Genomic DNA, 15,234 nt, shown 5'->3' with positions numbered 1-15,234 from the left:
TCGTAACACCTGAACCCACAGAGGCAATCGTAGAAATCGAACAGATCACCCAAGCCTTTGGGCAATTCTCTGGGTACTCCCTTAATAGGGATAAAACGATGGTTATATGTACCGCGAATACTCCCTTTGAAGATCATAAAAAGGTAGAAAGCGCAGTTTACTTAGGAGTATGTATAACTCCCAAAATAGATAAGATTATTGAGATAAACTATGAGCCCCTTCTCCAAAATATAAAGAAAGATTTGAAAAGGATTGATAGTCTACATCTGTCAATTATTGGGAGAGGCAATTTCCTGAAAATGAACATACTCCCCAGAATACTATATTTATTCCGTGCTATTCCCCTAATCGTTTAAGACAAGATCATCAAAACTCTTGAGTCCCAAATGAGTCAATTTGTATGGAGCTATGGTAAAGTAAGGAGATCTATGCGGTACCTCTCTCTCCCATATTCATGAGGTGGTATAGCAATCCCTAATATAGTACTATATCTTTGGGCCTCGCTACTTCAGCAAATGACGCCACTATGCCTCATAAAAAAACAGACCCAATTATGGATAATTATATACCATCTATCTATGAGCTAGCAATTGGAAATAAGGCTAATGGCTTATTACTGAAGCAAGTTGAACCATCCTACTTTAAAAAAGTTAAATTTAAGATAATAACTAGCGCCTGGAGAATCTGGAGGAAAACTATGAGGTACCTTAATGTTCCTAAATTTAACAAGTATACCTCATTATGGCACTCCTCTGTACTACCCGAGCAAGCTAACAATGACATCTCGAGGAGATGGGAACGTCTGGGGGTGCTTACTGTAGGGGATTTTTTTCAGCCAGGTTCCACTAACCGGTTCCAATATTTACAAGAAAATTTTTTGGTTCCAAATACCGACTCATTTAAGTTTATCCAGATTAATACGACCCTGAATTTGAAATTTCCCAACATTTCTTTAGGTAGTATCCCCTTATTGGATTGTTTGGGAAAGGCTACAACCAGGATCGGTACTATATATGACATCCTAATTGAAAATCAGGGGGATGATATGGATACTACGGAAGTGGGTTGGGCAAGGAAATTAAACAACCCCAATGTGGATATTGATATGTCCCTACACCTTTTAACTAAGCTTTTTGTTTCCTCTAATCTGAAAGCCCAGCTATATAAAACAATATATAATCTTTATTATAAACCCTGCCAAATTACATTCATGGGGGAAGAGACCAAACTCAGACTGTCCAAGATGTGGAACAAGCCCTGCACATCTGATTCACATGCTGTATGAATGTGATAAATTAATACCTCTTAGACGAATTTTAGCAGGTTTTTGGCAAGAAGTGTTCGGGCATACTCTAGCTGAATCCCCCACTCTTTATATCCTGGGATATGATAATACGCGTATCCATACGAATGAAGAGAAAACATGTCTTTTTCTAGGAACCGCTGTATATAGAATCATACTTACTGCCCGCTGGAAGGACGTGGATTCCCCTAACTTCCAAATTTGGCTGGCCCGGTTCTTAGGTATTTTTAATCAAGAGAAAGCTATTTTTGTATGTAAAGGAAGGAAAGCCAGAGCTCAGGGAATTAAAATCTGGAAGCCTATTGAAACTTGGAACAATATTAACAGATCTTTATAATTAATGGATATCTGTAGGGATGGCTTTTTTCTAACTGTTAATATAAAGTGCTATTTATGGCTTTAAAATCTATTTTTTTTTTCTCCTTTTTTTTTACTTGATTGTATTAATGGAACTCGATTCATACTGAATTATGTGACAAATGTTCCTTTTTACCTTTACCATATGTCGGTCTCGTATGTACAATCTTTATGTGTTGCCAAATAAAGATGTTAAAAAAAAAAAAAAGAGTCACTTCACTTTTCTGTGAAATTGGCTGCACATTTTGGCAGTACATGTATATTCTTTAGTGCAACGCACCGGTCCAAAATGGCGGTGTGTTTCAATGTTTTAAACTGCTCCAGCAGTCCGCTTTCGGTGTCAATGACCAAAGGTATTTATTTCCGGTTCGTAATGACAGCGCGTTTGTGGCTGTCGGTCACAGACGCGGGACGATTTGATTGCTCGAGTTGCTATAGCCGGTAAGCACGGGCTCCGTCTTAGTACTTTTTCGGTGCCACAGGCCAGTTTTAAAACAACAATTTTCGGCCGAGCACTGTTGTAATTGGGAAGCACATGCTACGCATTTGCAATAATATTCCATGCTGTTACTAATTGCGGGCGTCCCAGTATTGTTCCACCTACTTGGATAGCCTGGGGGAGGTTTCTTCGAGTATTTTTAATTCCAACCATCCTTTTTTGAAAACCGTCTCTACGGATTTATGTAGCCATACATTCAGGTGCCGATGCCCGGGTTGTGCTTTGCCCTTTAAGGGCCAATCGATTCTTCTCTGTTTTAATAACTTTTTGACTCGTAAATATCACGGTGGTTCCAATGTAATTGTACCTTTGTGCTCCACTCTGTTCTTGTGGACAGCTGCACGTATTTACATGGTTCTCTGCTATTCTCAACTAAAATAAGACGGGTTTGCCCCTGTTCTAGTCTATAGCAGTGAACATACCATGAGGCCCTCAGTAAACCATCAGGGTATTTCTAGCACATGACTTTGAGCAATGTGCTCGTGAATTCTTGTAATGTTTGAGATGTGGTAACATATGGCTTTCTGCCACTCGTAACTAATGTGAGACGGGTTTGTCACTGTTTAAGCCCACAGCAGTGAATATATCCTGATGCACTCAGTGAACTATTAGGGTATTCTCAATAAATGATTTTGAGCAATGTGCTCTTTAATTTTTGAAATGTTTAATATGAGGCATGGGAAACTGTGTTTTTCACCTCTTCCAGCTAAATCATTGGGCGCTCAGTTGGCTGAAGATTTGATGCCACTGCCAACATTTTTTTTAATTCTGTCAGACGTAGTGTGTCTTCATTACGCTATTTTCAGTCAGTGCGCTTTAATTTTGGGCTTAATTGTAAATCAACAATTAGCACATGACACTTGTACTAATTCTGTATGTTTTATGTCTCAGCTTCTTAAAGTATCTATGGATGACCATAAATAATGATTGGTCCCATCAACTTTTAAACAGGTGATGTTGCCTGGTTTTGTAATTATCTTGGTGGTAGGTTGTTCTAAGTCACTTCATAGTTCTCTGGTGTTGGTCTATAGCTATTTACTTGACTCCTCACGTGGTGTCTTTACTTCCTTGACTTTAAAGCCTTTTCTTTTGAAGAAGCCTTAAAGAACTGAAAGTATGCATGAATTAAGTAAAATACCTAAACGATTTTCTATTGTACAGATATACAACGCTCAAGTACATTTTCAGTCCTGAAGATGACCGCATAACTAAACAGCGGTCGAAACGCCGTTGGCGCTTCTTTGTGGCCCAAATTGATTAAGGACACTATATTTATGTTTATGTTGCTCATTTATTCTAGTATTTAATGGTTTTGTTTGCCACCTGTCTGGTTTTTGTCATATGTTTTTTCCATGTACACCAGCATTGTTTGTCTTGAGCATAATTGTTTTTAGAATGTTCTTTTGTACTATATGTAATAAATAATATCCTTTTTGATACTTGCAATATTGTTTACAGGGCTTCTTTAATCACTTTTCTACTGGATTTCTTCTATATTTCTCTCTCCTTGAATTTGACAGACCATAGTTTTGGGTGCTTTTTGTCTCCCTGAACCTATTGTTAGATGTATTTACTAGTGAGCTCCAGCACTGATTATGCCACCCACCAGAATAGTCTTTAATACATGTCTAAAGCCTGCCATTACAGGCCTTTGTGTGCGCAGGTGCACTTATGCTCAAGTTGGCATTGCTGAAAGCATTAGCCAATGCTGAGTGGACTGTTCACTACCACTATGACACATTTAGGCTAAGCCCTTAGGGGTGGCGAAAGTAGTAGGCAGGCAGGTACATGTGTGTTCCCTTCCCAGGTTTTCCCTACCTATTAGGTCTGCTCTTCCCATGGGGCAGCATGGAGGAATTGCTGAATGGCTTTTAAACTACTGTTAGCTTACAGCAGTGAGTAACCTCATGGGGTTTACAACTATTTCTCAAGCCTGCCGTTGCAGGTCTGTGTGTGTGCATTTGTACTTATGCTCAGGGTGGCCTTTCTAAATCACTGGCCAATGTTTAGGGTGCCTTTCACAAGCACCAGAATTTCCTTAGGGATCCCTCGGTAGAGTGGAGCAAGTGAAAGGTGAAAGACAGGGCAGTTACATGTGTGTTCCTGTTGGACCTGGCCCTCCATTCAAGGCTAACCCCTGAACTTTGCGACGCAATGTAGATTTTCCTAGTTCTTATGACGGAAAGTCTTAATTTTATTAAAGACACGGAGGCGAGTATTATGCCTTCTTTTCTTGCTTTATTTCAAATAGCAGCAAGATAAGTGAACAACTACAATACCCAGAAGGCACAGCAGAAAAACTACTGGCCAATGGGATTGAACAAAACAAACAATGAACCAATCACAGCATGAGTAGTATATATGAACAGATCTGACAGCGAGTAGCCCTCTTTTCTTGTGCGAGGAAGTCAGTGAGAGTGCATAAACAGTGGAATAATCGCAAACAAAATGCAAAAAGTCATAATCCAAGCAAATAAATCCTGAAGGAAACCCAGAACTGCAGGATAATGATGGAAGAAAGTCCAGCGGAAGTGAGACGAGGATCCAGCTGAAGAAAGACAGTCGCAGTCCTAAGAGGAGGCTGGTGGCAAAGCCGGAGTTCCTAAGGGTGGGAAAAACAGACATAATTAGTAATGAAGAGGTGGGATAATACTCGCCTCCGGGTCTTTAATAAAATTAGGACTTTCCGTCATAAGAACTAGGAAAATACTCCTTTATGTCCAGAACGGCGGCTCCTATTATGCTTGTTCAAAGCATATTAACCACCAAAGAAGAAGCAGTAACAACAGGTTTACAATAAAATGTTTTAAAAACAGAATCATTAGACCAATCTGCTGATTTCAGGATATCCTCCAAACGAGAGCCTGCCCAAAAGGCTTTAGAGGCCATAGCACCCCTAGCGGAGTGTGCACCAAAGGCGGTAATGTCAATGCCCGCGAGGGACATGATCCAACGGGCTAGCGTGGCAGAGGACACAGGATGATGGGGTTTGCGAAAAGAAATGAGCAATTGCGAACGAGAGGAAGTCCTGAGATCAGCAGTTTTCTGTTCGTAACTTTTTAGGCATTGACCAACACAGAGCTGAGGCTGGGAAGGGAAATAGGGATAAAACACAGATTGCAAATTAGTTTTGGTACGCCTGTGAACCTGAAACAAAACACCAGAAGGCGAAAACTGTCTAGAAGACAAATCCAAAGCTTTGACATCAGAAACAAGTTTGATTGATATTAAGCACAATAACATGGTAAATTTGGCTGAAAGCATTTTGAGGGAGAGAGCATCATTGTCAGGCCATGAAATAAACAATTTGAAAACCAAATTAACATCCCATAAAAAGGAATACTTAGCCAACGGAGGTTTCGAGAATCGTACTCCTCGGAGAAGACGACACACTAAAGGGTGAGTACCTACCGGCTTATTGTCAATGGGACAGTGGTTCAGAGAGATAGCTGATCTGTAAAGGTTGACAGTGCGATAAGATTTACCAGCGCTAACTTCCGAAGCTAGAAAGTTAACCACAAAACTTAGAGGGTCTGAAAAGGGATCGAAAGACCGTTCCAGACACCAGCTTGACCAAAAAGTCTAAGCTGTCTTATAGGCTCTGGAAGTGCCCGGGGCCCAAGCTTGGCTGATAAAGAGTGAAGCTTCCTGTGAAACGACGTCAGAAGAGGAAGACCGGAAATTTTCCATGCTGAAAGAACTAGGGATCGGTCCAGGATCATGACGTGGGGAAGACCCTGAGGGTCTAGGAGGAGATCTTCGTTGAAAGGAAGAAGCACCGGAAAGTCCACAGCCAGCTCCAGGAGCGAAGGAAACCAGATTTGAGCTTGCCAGAAAGGAGCCAGAAGAACCAAGGAGGTCAACTGACGTCGGACTTGAGCAAGCACCCTGCTGATCATCAGGAATGGAGGGAAAGCATAATTGAGGTGTAGGGACCAGTCCTGAAGGAAGGCATCCGTCACCAGACCGAGAGGATCCGGTCGCCAACTGAAGAAAGCGGGAAGTTGGGAATTGAGACGGGAAGCAAAAAGGTCGATAGAGAAGGGGCCCCAGAAGTTGGGAATTGAGACTGGAAGCAAAAAGGTCGATAGAGAAGGGGCCCCATTTCCGGGAGAGAGAAAGAAAGACTGAGGGAAGCAGCTTCCAGTCGCTTGAATCTCGAAGGTAACCAGAGTGCCAATCTGCAATGGCGTTGAGATTGCCTGGTAGGTACTCCGCCCGAAGGGACAGTTTGTGCTGGAGGCAGAATTCCCAAAGGCTCTTTGCTAGTTCTGCGAGTGGTTTGGATTTTGTGCCACCGAGATGGTTTATGCAGCGGACCGCAGAAACATTGTCCATTCGAAGAAGAATGGAACAGCTTGCCTTGTTTTTTGCCCGACTGCGAATTGCAAAGGAGCCTGCCAGCATCTCTAAACAATTGATGTGCAATGACGACTCCTCTGCAGACCATGTACCTCCAGTCGAGATTGAACCACATCGGGCGCCCCAACCCGACAGACTGGCATCTGATTCTAAGACCAGATCTAGGGCCATAGCGAAGATCGTTCTTCCGTTCCACGCATCTAAATGGTCGATCAACCATTGAAGTTCGAGGCGGGACTCTTGGTCTAGCTGAATGAGATTGGAATACGCCAGTCCTTGGCGGAGAGGTCTTATCTTCAAACGTTGTAGGGCGCGATAATGAAGAGGGCCAGGAAAGCTGGCTTGGATAGACGCCGATAGAAGGCCCACTATTCTTGCAAGAGAACGCCGGGACACTTCGGAGAGATGGAGAACTTGACGTATCTCTGCTCGAATGGCTACAACCTTGGATTGCGGAAGATAAAGAGAAGCGGTGGAAGAGTCCACACTGAAGCCCAGAAACTCTATACTTTGAGATGGAACTAACATGGATTTTTCTGAATTGATCAGGAAGCCAAGCTCGAGGAGAAGAGACTGAGTAACGCTGAGGTTGGAAAGAAGAGTCTGTTTGTCGGTGTGAATGAGCAAGATATCGTCCAGATAAATGATGAGACGAATACCTAGGGACCGAAGGTAAGACACGACAGGTTTCATCACCTTGGTGAAGCACCAAGGAGCTGAAGAACGACCGAAAGGAAGCGAACAAAAGTGGTAGGTGACACCGAGCCACTGAAATTGTAGATATTTCGTGTCAGATTCGGGAATGGGAATCGAGAGGTAGGCATCTTGCAGGTCTAGTCTGACCATCCAATCGGATGGACGTAAGGTGTCTCTGAGATGGATGATGGTCTCCATCTTGAAGTGACGGTAAACCACGAACTGGTTGAACCACTTGAGATTGATGACAGGACGGACCTTTTTGTTCTCTTTCCGGACCAAAAAGAGAGCTTAGGAAACCCGAGGGGTCGCCAACTTCGGATCTAACTTGATCAGCAGGCCCTTGCGGCGTTCATGAATAATTGCAGCGTTGGCATTGCCCAAAAGGCAAAAGGATCTTTGAATCCATAGAGAAATATCCTCAGGATTGAGGTCGGACCCCTCTAGGCGGGCCGTCTCCGCCATATCCAGAACCCGGGCCAAGGGACCAACAACGTCTAACAATTTGTCCTGACCGGTGGACCAAGCTCTGTCAACGCCCTTGCGAGGGTCCTTACCAAATTTCGAAAAGAAAGTAAGGAGAGGTTGATCAATGGAAGGAGAAACAGAAATGTGACAAGGTAAGGAAGGTTTGGGGCATTCGGACTTTGAGCTTTGCTCTGACTGACTTGTCCAGGGGAAGACTGAATTTTGAAGAGATATATTCACCCACATGGGGGTTGGGGAACCATTCCGTAGAATTGGGGTGTCGGATAGATGAGGGGTCAAAAATAGGATTGCCCTCCGTGTCAAGCACGGGTTGGGACGCAAAAGCATCAAGTCTAGCTTTCTTGGGGGAAGGAGGATCAATAATCTGAAAAAGGTCTGCCAAATCGTCAGTGTCACTCATATCATCATCATCATCATCATCATCATCATCATCCGTGTCAGGGAAGGAGTCAATGACCAGCTTCTTAGGAACCTCCACATTTTTAACCTTGGTTTTACTTTTTCCCACAGTAACTTTAAACCCCTCCGTGGCAGGAGGCCTGGGAGGGACCACGCCCTCAGTCGTATGCGAGGACAACTCGCGACTCAGAAGTGGTACATTTTTAGAAATAGTAGTGGAAGGTACCAGTTTACGCTTTCTGCTTTCCCCCGCAGAATGGGCCAAAGCTTTGGTCATAAGGCTCATAAGGGAATTCTCCATGTGGTTAGAAACGCGATTCATGGAAGCCTCCACAGCTGTCTCCACAGAAGTATTAATGAAATGGCTGAGGTCACTCTTGAAAGCTTCGCTTTCATCATTATCTAGCTCAGGGGAGCCTGAAACTTCCATAGTTAAAACGAAATGGCAGTGAGGAAAGGGTTACAGGAGAAGCTAGGAAGTGGGCGTGAGCGAGGCAAGGAAGAGGGAAACACTCCCCTGGGGCGCGGACCGTGAGAGCAGACGAGCAGGATACCCCCGAGAAACAGGAGCCACACAGAACCCCTCGGCAGACACCCGGTGAGTAGAAATGCAGCAGAGATGGTGCGCAGAAGGAGAAACCAACCGTAGAAGCGAGGGGGGGGGGGAAACTGGTCCGAAAACGGGACCGTGACCGAAGGACACGAGCGCAAGCAGCGCTCGAAGGGCACCAAATAGAAATGAGCGGAAGCAGCGCTCGAAGGGCACAGAATGCAAAACAATAATTACACAGTAAAAGAACAATAATATCGATAAACGGAGAGAAATTAGAAAGTATGACTTATGTGACTGTGTAGCAGCAAGAAAAGAGGGCTACTTGCGGTCAGATCTGGTCATATATACTGCTCATGCTGTGATTGGTTCATTGTTTTTGTTCAATCCCATTGGCCAGTAGTTTTTCTGCTGTGCCTTCTGGGTATTTTAGTTGTTCACTTATCTTGCTGCTATTTGAAATAAAGCATGAAAAGAAGGCATAATAGAAGCCTCCGTTCTCGACATAAAATTACCCTTTTCTCAAACCTATTTGGGTTCCTTGTCTATATATCAGGCACCCCTATGGTCGGCCCTTGGGCCGGGGGCGTTATTAGTAGCAGATAGGTCATGCCCTGGTGTGGGTGGCATGACCTCGTAATACTTACAGCCATCTTCGTTTTTTTAGTAGCTTTTGATTATTACCTCTTATTATTTATCTGGCCCAGGGAACATGGGGGAAATAGCAGACTAGCGTCCCAGCATTCAGAATTAATTAGTGCACTCTCGAGGATGGAGGATTTCTACCGCCTGAGTGGGAAAGTAATACTCTTGGGAAGTGGTAGTCTCCTCGTCCACTCGAGCTGGGGGGCGACTGCTGAAATGTGTATTCCCCGTCTGGAGCTCATGACAGGGCCTGGGGAAACTCCAGCATCTGGTGATAGCTGCCTGCATTTGAGATCAGGGGGAGGAGTAGTTTCAGGGCTGTGTCCTGTCCTCCACAATGCCGATGCCGCTTCCTGCTGGGCGGCTGATGATCCTGCTTCACAGGGTGAAGTGTCCCATGACCGGGGACACCATCTCCCCGGATCCAAGGAGGGGAACTCCCTGCCCACATGAAAGACTTGAAAGACATTTTCGGGGGATAAAGGAGTGAGCCTGGCATGAGAGAAACAGACTCTTTTGGGGGAACAGAAGATGCATCCCCATAGCCCTGCTGACGCTGTTGCGGCTCCCACTTAAAGGCCCTAAGAGTGTGCCCCTGAAGGACCCCCAGAGCCCTGCTGACGCAGCTCCCATCTAAGGCACTGCGAGCGTGCCCCTGCAAGACCCCCCAGAGCCCTGCTGACGCTTTTGCCGCTCCCATCTAAGGCACTGCGAGTGTCCCCCTGCAAGACCCCCCAGAGCCCTGCTGACGCTGTTGCGGCTCCCATCTAAGGCACTGCAAGTGTGCCCCTGCAAGACCACCAGAGCCCTGCTGACGCTGTCGCGCCTCCCATCTAAGGCACTGCGAGTGTGCCCCTGCAAGACTGCCAGAGCCCTGCTGACGCTGTCGCGGCTCCCATCTAAGGCACTGCGAGTGTGCCCCTGCAAGACCGCCAGAGCCCTGCTGACGCTGTAGCGGCTCCCGAGACCCGCCAGTAGAGTACACTCCGTACTCCTGGCCCGCACCCGCTGGTGCGCATTTCATTGGTGTCCTTCAACGACGTAGAGTACGCCTCGTACTCTCCACACGCACCCGCTGGTGCGCATTGCATTTGGGCCCTGCAGCAACGTGGAGTACGCCTGGTACTCCTCACACGCACCGCCCTTGTGACCTCCTTGAGACATTGTGAGTACAAGTGGAGCGGCTCAAGGACTCACCCTAACCTGACCTGGACTAAACCCACCTAAAACATTCTTGAACATGACAACTAAAAGCCTCGTCCTGAAGTAACCGTGTGAATTGTATTGTTATGCACCTTATGAGAAAGTTATATAAAGAATCCGATATTTTTACTAGAACTGTGTCGCGTCCATTTGTAGTGGGTGTTCTACTACCGCTCTTAGTCCGAAATGCTTGGCACGCTATCTAGGGAGTAAGCCTGTCTGTCCTGGCTACAGTACTACCAGGGGGAGCAGGCGTAATTTTGGGGTGAGTACACCTCCCCTCGTTACGTGGAAGTGGGGTTCCTACTGGACTTTGGTGCGACCCTCAGCCATCGGGGAATCCCATTTCCAACAGTTCCCTGCCCAGGTAGTGAAAAAAAACCATGTGTGTTTTCACCTACTATGAAGTTTGCTCTCCCCATAGGTTAACATGGGGGAATGGCTGAAATTACTTTAAGCTGAAGTATTGGCTTACAGTGGAGCAGCATCAGGTTGTTTTACTATCATTGGATTCACAATGACAAATCCTTTCTCGTGATAAGGGTGGATTTGTTGTTAATTCCTTAGAAAAGACACTTCTAGAAAGTAATGGGGAGCAAAAAAAAACTATGGATTTAGGCCCAGATCTCTGTACTGGGGAGAATGTTTGACATTGTTCAGCACTCTGTCCATCAATTGTTGTTTTTGCATGTGTCATCCTGAATGGGACGGGTATGCGCAGACGTTGGTCCCGTGCTCTCCAAGCCACCGCAGTCAAGCTAGCCTGGCTGTTGAGAAGTGATGCCCCGAAACTGGTCCCATGATGCTTGTTTCCAGTCCAGGGAGTACCTGGCAGTTCGGGCTGGACTGTTCCCAAGGGGAACAGAGTCAAGACTGATTTGCATATGGCTGGGTCTGAACTGCAAAGGCATGGGGAGCAAAAAGATGGATTTAGGGGGGGCGTGGCCAAGATGGCGGCCTGAGCAGACGCGACACGAAGAGGCTCCTCATCCCAAACCCCCATTAAACTATAATTGCACACTATTTCACCCCCTGTTTGCTCTACAAATAGCCTGCTTCGGGCGGAATACCTGTCGGGGCCCCTGGCGGGACCGCACACGCCGGTTCCCGAGGCGCGGATCCATTGGAGACGGAGGACGCTGCACCAGGCCGGGGAGATAGCAGCGACCCGGCCCGTGGGGTGACGGCGGCTGGCGGGGCTCTCCAATGCGGGCGGGCCGACATCGCACCAAGATACAGCTGGCCCCCACTCGAGATAGAGGGAGCGTGAGGCAAGGGCCGGAGGTCGCCAGGCGGAGAGCACACGGAACAGGGAGCAGTGCCGGGCGGAGAGACGCGCCACCCGAGGCCCCGGCTTGGGCCTACTTGGCGAGAGAAGCCACGGTTGCCGCTGGTGGCAAGTGATTCCCCGCACAGAGGTGAGGAGCAAGCAGGAGGGGCTCCCGGGGCCTGGAGTTCAGGGGGCGGGCACTCAAACCCCCGGCGTGATGGCCTGTACAGGGCCTGGAAGTTGGGACCCCTCGGCACACAGCTGTTGCGGGCCACGCCACGCGGCAGATTCATGGCACACGGCCGTGGGTCGGAAGAGAGTAACACCAGGGAGTGAACAAGGGGATCAGACCCCGGCGCCGAGGGTGAAGACTCTGGGGGGGGGGGGGGACTCATCGAGCCTCCGGCGATCAGCGGCAGCCCACCAGATTCAGCACAGAGACGCGACAGCCCACCAGATTCAGCACAGAGACGAAGCATGTCGACCTCAAACCGTAGAGCGGGCTGGACCATTCCAGAAATGCTGGCTAAAGGCGCATCTAAGGGGGAAAAGAGCCCAGATAAACAGACGCCGTCACCTCCACTGCAACGAAGTCGTTCATGGAGGCCCTATTCACTTCGCTTCGAGAGGACATTCAAACCCTCAAGCAAGAAATGGCCGGAGGATACAAGGAACTACCTTGGAGAACGGGTGGCGGAGGTCGAGAACACCGGTCAAGCCAGAAGTGAGGAGGTAGAACTCCTGCAGCAAGAAATTATCAGGTTCCACGAACAGCACACGGACAATGCAGGCACACACGGAGGATCTCGAGAATCGCTAGAAACACAACATACGGGTCTGACATGTGCCCTCTTAGGCGGCCTACCTACAGAGTCTGTTCTGAGACATATTGGGGGAGACAGAGGACTTTGTGATCCGCATCGACAGGGCACACAGGGTGGGTCTTGCGCGCTGGGCGCCAGCTCCCCCTCCAGACATCCTGGCCTTCCTGCCCGATTACCCACTCAAGGAGCGCATTTTGAAGGTGGCGCACCCAAAACGCCCCATTTGCTTTCAGGGTCACACAGTCGAGCTATTTCAAGACTTATTGGCGATCACTCTACAGAAGAGACGGACATTCAAAGTAGCCACCACCTTTCTGTGTGACCAGGGGATCCCATACTCCTGGGGACACCCTTTTAGACTAATTTTCAAATGGAAAGGGGCCCTCCACCAACTCCGGTCCCTGCGAGACACTTGCGACCTGCTGGGCATCCCGCGTGAAGGGGACGCATCAGCTGACGACTCCGACATACGGTCCTCTCAGTCGAAGCCCCCACTGACACAAAGAGATGGCTGGCAGAAGGTGAGACGCAGACGCTCATCCAAGAAAGGTCTTAAACCGGGCCCCGAGACCGTGGCGTAGCAACACGCAGCGGTGATCAAAGAGGTCTCAAGGGACACAAACGCCGGATCATAAATGGACACCAACAGGGGGTGTTATTTTACACGGTCACAACGCCTTGGTGGGGGGGGGCGGGACGGGGGGCCTCGGGCCGCCATTGCCACATTTTCCCTTCACTCGCGACTTTTCCACAGGCCTGGACTGGAGCTGCATAGAACTGGGACAATGTTCACCAGTTGGGGGATTCACAGTTGGGGATCGGGAGGGGAGGGAGGGGCGGGTGAGTGTGGGACGAGGGATGCATGCAGAGGTAAACAAAGTTGGGGTTCCGGGTGGCGGGGGGGTGGCTCTGGTGGGTTCGGTTCCAGCAGGCGTAGAGGCGCAGGGTAGCTTTAAACCACTCATGGCTGACGAGACCATCCAGGTTCTTACCCTAAATGTTAAAGGGCTCAACAACCCGGTCAACAGAAGGGCAGTCCTTTCCTACTTAGAAAACTCCGGGGCAGCTATATGCCTTCTCCAGGAGACGCATTTGCTGGCCAAAGATTGGCATCGCATGAAGTCTAGGGCTTTCCCGACTCAATTCTACTCCTCCACCACAGAGAAGAAAGCGGGGGTGGCCCTTCTATTCTCCGGACACTTCAAAGGGCGGGTGGGTGGTAAAGTGGCAGAAATTAAAGACAGACTCTTGGCCTACACTGTCCTGGTTGGAAACCTGTCGATCATAGCGGGGTCCATTTACGCTCCCAACACCAAACAAGAAGCCTTCCTTAAGGGGGCGCTGTCGGAGGTTCCGAGCACGGAGTCGAGGCACACTATTGTTGGCGGGGACTTAAATCTGGTTATGGACAATGAGAGAGATAGGTCGGGCCGGAGGTTCGGAGATTCAGGGGCACTCCACTGAAGGGAAATGCTGGCTCAACAGTAGGAGGTTCCTTGACACATGGAGGGAGATGCACCAAACATCCGGGGTAGACCTCCTACTCACACGTGCATCGCATATACGCCAGGATAGATCACTTTCTAGGCTCTATAGACTTGGCCCCCTTGGTCCGAGACTAGGAGGTCGCCCCGGCAGCCCTCTCGGACCATGATGCGGTGGTCACGCATATACGGTCCCTTAGGGTAAATGGCGCCATAGAGAGAACTTGCTTTCTCGCAAGGGGGTCACACAGCAACTTTCCCAGAGCATCACAGACTATATATGCCAAAATGACACGGGTGAGGTGGCTATGCCAGCGGTCTGGGGGCGGGGGGGGCGCTTAAGGCGGTCGTTAAAGGGGAACTCATCGCGATCTCGGCAGCGGACAATAGGGAACGGAAGGAATGCCGCCGAGAATTGGCGGAGCAAGTGCTGGAGCTTGAAAGAGTTCACTGTCGGACAGGGGCCCCCAGAATCTGGCGCAAGCTGAAGGCGGCCAGAGCGCAGCTTGCGAGCCTCGATTTAGATCGAGCGGAATACGCAGCATTGCGCCTCCGCCACACTTCCTATGTGGGGGGGATAAGACCGGCTGCCTCCTGGCTAGTAAACTTAGAGCTAAAATTGTCCGCTCTAAGATCCCAGTCATCCGCGAGGGAGACGGCAGGGAGCTCCGAGAAGACGACCACATTGCGGAAGCATTCAGGGCATTCTACGCCACGCTTTACACGGCTGATCCGGCCGTAGATGTCAAAGCAGGGACGTCATACCTGGCTGAAGCAAATGTAACAGCCCTAAATGAGGCGAGCGCCCTGGCATTAGATGCCCCCATACGCCCAGAAGAAGTGATATATAGCATGTCTTAAACCGCTGAAGGCGCCGGGCCCTGACGTCTTTTCCGCAGGCTTTTATAAAACATTCTGCCCACTTCTGGCCCCAATACTAACAAAACTATTCAATTCCTTTCGGGGCCCGGGCTCGATCCCACAGGAGATGCTTGAGGCAGACATAGTCCTGCCGAACCCGGGCAAGGACGCGTCCCTCTGTGCGGCATACAGACCGATCTCGCTCCTCAACCTTGACGTGAAGCTCTTTACGGGCATTCTGGCCGCGAGGCTGGGCCCCTGTCTCCCAGGTATAATTGAACCAGATCAGGCA

General features: G+C 48.6%; 1 long non-coding RNA gene across 1 annotated transcript in view; it reads left to right on the top strand.

Annotated features, from left to right (window-relative positions):
* The first annotated feature begins 2,019 nt into the window (after positions 1 to 2,019).
* The window catches only part of LOC144767736 (uncharacterized), a 44,708-nt gene continuing 31,493 nt past the window's right edge, over positions 2,020 to 15,234 (top strand). Inside the window, exon 1 of the long non-coding RNA XR_013598327.1 lies at positions 2,020 to 2,101. This is a non-coding gene — a long non-coding RNA (uncharacterized LOC144767736). The remainder of the gene's footprint in view (positions 2,102 to 15,234) is intronic.

This window comes from Lissotriton helveticus, chromosome 7 (assembly GCF_964261635.1).
Source record: "Lissotriton helveticus chromosome 7, aLisHel1.1, whole genome shotgun sequence".
Taxonomy (NCBI): Eukaryota; Metazoa; Chordata; class Amphibia; order Caudata; family Salamandridae; genus Lissotriton; species Lissotriton helveticus.
The sequence above is the reverse complement of the archived record's forward strand: the minus strand, read 5'-3'. Positions and strand labels throughout refer to the sequence as shown.